This window comes from Balaenoptera physalus, assembly GCF_965194825.1.
Source record: "Balaenoptera physalus genome assembly, chromosome: 19".
Lineage (NCBI taxonomy): Eukaryota > Metazoa > Chordata > Mammalia > Artiodactyla > Balaenopteridae > Balaenoptera > Balaenoptera physalus.
Window position 1 is genome coordinate 58,657,824 of NC_138900.1, and position 5,665 is coordinate 58,663,488.

Sequence of the window (5,665 nt, forward strand, 5' to 3'; positions counted from 1 at the left end):
TGGATTCAAGGTCTGTCATATCTTTATATATTTAGGTATTTGGTGGGGTTTCTTAGACCCCAGAGTTCCATACGACTGAGGTTCATAAAGAGGTGGAACGGGAGCCCTGGACTTGGCAAACTCACGGCCAGACACCTCTCTTTGATGAAAATGTAGGACTCTGTATGTGGGAGAGGACTCAGTACCAGTATAGACCTGGGATCTACTGTTTCACTGGTAGGACAGACTGAACTACAGATCCAACCTCATGTTCTGTCCTTCCGTACAGGGCTTGGCATTGCTTCCATCGCGATAAGACATTGTTTTGTGGATGAAGGGCGCACTTCTGCCATTTTAATGTGAACATGTTTTTGGACCTAAGCCATGTGGTTGCATCCCCATTCCCACCCCGTGTAGGAGTTGGATCCTAAATGCTCATGGAGAACCTGAGCATAGATTCAGGGTTCCCCTCTCCCAAGGGCTAGTGTTCTGTTTGTGCTTCATCTTTGCCCTTTCTGCCTGTCACTTCAGACAGAGCATTTTCCTTTTGCCCTGAGGGTTGCTGGAGTGTGCATTCCATTGCGCAAGGTCAAGGAAACAAGAAACACAACCAGCCTTGTGCTGGGAGCCCTGCCTTCCTTCTCCGCTGTAGCCGGCTCCCTTAAGTATTAAACAGCAGTATTCTAATATCAACGTCCCTTTTTTATTTGCTGTGACTTGCTGTGACTGCAGTGATTTTAGTTATAGTAATTAGGTCACCCTTCATGGAGTCAGGCTATTTTAAGTGCCTCTTTAAGGAATATTGTGGCAGATCAGTAATTTTACAATTGGATATTCTTGTGCAACTTTATTAAATGTAATCTGTCTTTTAAATGTTGCCCTTTTACAGTTATACATTTCTAATTGTTGCTGTAAATGCATTATCACTTTGAAATTAATTAATTTTTCCATTTTGCCCGCCTGCAGTATAATAATCACTAATGAGAAACTCTTAGGGATTAATTCTCAGCACAGTGACCCCTACTGGTGGAGCCATGTCTCTGACACTTCTTCCTATTGTGGTACAGAGGTCAGGACAGGTATATGGGGGTTTCGGAGGGAAAAGCGTTTTTCCCTCTTCCCTCCAATTTATAATAAAATTAAAGTAATAGATAAAAATGGGAATAGGATTGTCTTAAGTATTGTTTTAAAAAAGATGCAGGGTTCCGTAGCTGCTTGCTTTAAGGAAACTAAACTTTGCTGGAAGCTTTCTAGTTATGAAGTCACATCCATCATATGTGTGTCATATGCTTATTTTCCCATCTCTCTAGCTTGCTGTTTATTTAAATACTCTAAAATTACATTTTTCATATGGATGCACTAATATATATTGTATGTTAGTGTATGTAATGTATTCATACATACATATTACCCTCTGGGGCTTATTTCACAAAATCAGGCATATTGTATTATCTGGCGATCTGTGAGATTTTTAAAGGTAGGTTTGGCTATTTGCTATTGTTGCCATACACCCAGGTAAGATGCAGCTTGGCAGGTAAGGCCAGGCATTGTGGTGCTTTATGTATCAGCATATATGTCTTCATTTATTGCTTACAGCAGTTTGACGTTAGAATCACTCCCCTTATTTTGCAGTTAAAATGCATAGGGAACTTACCCAACTCGTTCAAGAAAATGAAATATCAGCTGGCAGACCCTCTGCCAGCTACTTGTTCAAGTTCATTTTCTTTGTCAAATACACCACCGCCCCTGCCACATCGATCCAGTCCTGTGGTTGTGTCTCCTTTTTAAAATGTTTGAAAGCGCCTTTATGAAATGAACCCTCTCCCCGTTTTCTCCCCCGCATAAGCTTGCAGTGCTGGTAAACAACATCTTAGCTCAAGTTCCTAGGTCCAAGCCAGCCTTTTGCCATCAGTATGTAAATTTGAAGCTGAGCCCCCTCACGTGCCTCTTAGGGTGTTTTGTGCAACCAGATGTTTGAGATGGCAGGTAAGGGTAGAAAGAGTATCATGTGTTAGGGTAGCAAGAGCTTAGCAGATGTTTTAGGGAACCGCGTTTTCAAATCGTTTTACATTAAAAAAAAAAAGGGCTCAAGTTGGTCGAACTTCTGAAACGATTGGGTTACGTTTCCTGGGGCCGCGCAAAGCCAGTCATTGTGCTGAGTTTTAACAGATGCACAGCTACCCTGCTAATGGATGGGCCTGCAATGCTGGTTCTGTTGCAAAGTTATAAATTATAGCTGGAAAAAGCACACAATGTCATTCTTCTAACCTTCGGGAAAGCCAAGCCTGGTAATTCTGCCCTTGAATAACCCGCTGCAGGGTGATTTATAGTTGTACAATTTAAAACATAATGAAGGAGATAATAGATGTTGATTTGTTCTTTAAATTAGTATTTTAGAAAAATACTCCCCCCACCCCTACCCATTAAATACCTGCAGCTGACTACACTCTGGATACTATCAAGGACAAAACTCCCTGTCTGAATCTTTATTGTTACATTGGAGTAGAAAAGCGGGGGCCTTTTTCTGCGTTGGGAGGAGGAAATAGAATTTTCAAAGTGGAAATTTCAGCATATTCTTCACTAATCTAAATATTTTGAGACTCCTGAGTGAGGGTTGAATTCTCTGGCTGTCTTGCCCTTGCCAGGCCAGATATGTCAGAAAACCAGACTCCTAGGACCTCTCTGTGGTTGCGCCACACGTGGGCTTTTCTGCAAACCCAGCCCCCCCCCCCCCCCCGCCTCCATGGTGGGTTCTTCCCCTCGCCGAAGCCACATCCCCGCAGCCTCAAACATTCTTGTTACTTTCCAGGATTATCATTAGCATTGGTTTTATTCATCATCTCTCGATTCTGTCCAGAGCTTTAAGGTTTACAGTGTTTGCCCAATTTGAAGTCTAAGGGATATGGTCGAATGAAAAAGAGCATAGGATTTAGAATCATTAGGCATGTGTTCAAAATTCAGGTTTCCCCTGTCTTTTTAGTTGTATAATTTTGAAATGATTCACCCTCTCTCAGGCTCATTTTCTACCATCAGTTTAGATGTTTTGGACTGTGACTCAACACCCAGTTCAAAGTGGTTGGTGTATCAGAGGTTTGTTTTTCTCATATATCCAGAAGTCCCTTGGCAGCCAGGGGCTTCTTTAGCTGATATTTAGGCAGCTCCTCTGTGATTGTCTTGGCTTTTTCCTCATGATTATAAGATGGCTGCAGCAACACCAACCATTGCATCCTGTGTGATAAAGTCTGAAGTCAGGGTGGGAGGGATGAGGCCCCTCTTTGCATGCCTTCCTCCTTTATCAAGGAGGAGAACATTCTGTCTCAAAACTGTCCTCCCTCGTAGACGTCTCAGCTCCCACTGGCCAGGATTGAGCCACCCGTCCAGATCCCGGGTACAAGGGAGGCTGAAAGAGTGCATTTTGGCATTTTGTGTTTCTGGGCTGGGAGGCAAGATCTGATGGCAAGGAAAAAGGGTAGGATAATGGCTTTTGAGCAGGCCCTATTGAACAGGTGTACATAAAGCTTGCTCATCTGTCTAATGGGAATGCTGTCTATGTTATAGGGTCATTGTGAAAGCAAGTGAGAATTAAATGGGAGGCACCTGGCCTTATCTGGTCCCCTTCCACTCACCCAGCTTTACCTCAAGCCACTTCCGGCGCCATTCTCCTTCCTTCTCCAGGTTGCCGAAGTGTACTGCTCTTCAGTCTGGAACACACCTTTTCTTCCATGCTTAGTTACTTTCTGCTCGTCCTTCCAAACTCAATCCAGACATCACACTTCAAGGAAGCCTCCTTAGATCAAGATTTGGTCAGGACCCTCCATTCTGTGCTCTCATAAGAGCCAGTGCTTATCATGCGATGCTGTCTGATGTGTCATAACGCTCCATCTATATGTGCCGGGGGAATGAATGAAGGACCCCAGAATTTCTCCTTCGTAACGTTTAACAGAAATGCAATTTAGAGAAACAACTCCCATAGTTTTGTGTTTAGTGTCCGTCTTGAAAGTGCTGTTTTTGCCTTCACACTACTGTATCCCTGGTCCATAAGGTACACACTCAGTAAATACTTGTAAATAAATAAACGAAAGACGATTAGGTGCTTAATGAATGACAGTATTGAATCCATTCTTTTTCATGAGTCTCTCTGAGGTGGGCAGGGGATTGCAGTTCAGAAGGTGTAGGTACAGAAACGGATGAGGCTAGGGGGATCCCCTGCTCCCAGAGTCACACAGCTGGTCCATGGGGTCAGAACCCAGCCCCCCGTCCCTGAACCCCTGGTCAGGAGAGACACGAGGGATCCACCCAGTGGTGTGAGTATGGAGGGAAGAGACGTAAGGAGAACAGCAAGGCGTGGGAAAGAAACACTTTAGAACCGGGCAGCTCTCAGATCCAACCCCAGCTCCATCCCACGCTAACTCTCGGGCACATTTCAAACCCTGGTTAACATCCTTGTGGATGGGATCGTGTTGAGAATTGCACGGGATCTTGAATGTGTAGCATCCAGAATGTGCTAGATGTTCAGTAAACATTCACTGGTATTGCTGTTGTTGACCTGCGTTGAGAGTAGAAGATCACGAGTGTATAGCATTCAGAGTAGGCTAGATATGCAGTAAACATTTTTTATCATCATCATCATTATTTTTTCACACAAGGAAAGGGTTGTGTTACTTCCCATTGCTTGGAAATGCCCACTCTCCTAATGACGGCCCCGTGTCTGTCACAGAAGGTCTAATTTTCCCTGTGAATATTAGGCATAAAGAAACCATATACAACCCCGAGTAAGAGCTGGACAACATACAGAACGGTATACCAGGCCTGGACCCATAGTGCATAATATAAGCCCTCCTGGCGGCCTGTTTAAGTTACCCCTTAGCTTTGAGGAAAGAGTCCCCCTTTCTTGTCGGAAACAAAGAGGAGGAAAGTATGCTTGGCATTGTGAGGCTATGCTTTGGCTCTTCATGGCTGTATTTTTCTCTGCCTCACTTTTCTGTGTTTTAAGTCTGGTTAGGCCTTTGTTCCCGAATGAGTGCCTGAGAGGGGGAAAGAAATGACTATCTGGCCTTAATACGTGTGACAAATTCTTTAATGAACATTTAACCAAGATTTGAAATTCCCCTAGTTTTATCTTCCTCGTTTCCTTTTCTTCTGTGTCCCCGCTGGCTCTTGGGTAATGCATTGCCTCTCTTTAACTCTCTTCCTAGCTCTTTTATTACTTTTAAGTTAGTGGAGGCTTCTTTGATCCTCCCCCTCCAGTTTCCTTTTCTCCAATTTCATACTTCTTTCCAATGATTTTTGGCTGCCGCACAGTTTCGATATTGGAGGCCAGCACGGTTAAACAGATGCCAGGAGTTGGTGTTGCCCTGCGATGATGTTTCTGAAACGTTTCTTCTGTGAACATTGATTTTCTTATAACTCACCGGACATGTTGATTTTTCCTCGTGAGGCGGAAGGTAGTGTTTTTCCAGCGGCAATAAGGAGAACTCGAATCTGGGGTTCCGAATTTTTCAGAAGCTGACATCCACACTCTCCCCTTCTTACTACACTGAGAGAAACGAATACGTTGAACATCAGTGGAAGATGTATTCTCATCTTCCCTGAGGACCTACTAAGTGCCAGGCTCCACGCTCGTGGGTTTACGTCTTTGTATCTTGGCTTTTTTTTTTTTTTTTTTTTAAAGTGTGGGTTGGGAATC

The 5,665-nt window shown here is 43.8% G+C and overlaps 1 protein-coding gene and 1 long non-coding RNA gene across 4 annotated transcripts in view; one reads left to right on the forward strand and one right to left on the reverse strand.

Moving 5' to 3' along the window:
* WWOX (WW domain containing oxidoreductase) overlaps positions 1-5,665 on the forward strand; it is a 969,100-nt gene that overhangs the window by 292,071 nt on the left and 671,364 nt on the right. The window lies entirely within an intron of this gene.
* The window catches only part of LOC309649365, a 634,437-nt gene that overhangs the window by 275,449 nt on the left and 353,323 nt on the right, over positions 1-5,665 (reverse strand). The gene's annotated exons all lie outside the window — the stretch shown is intronic.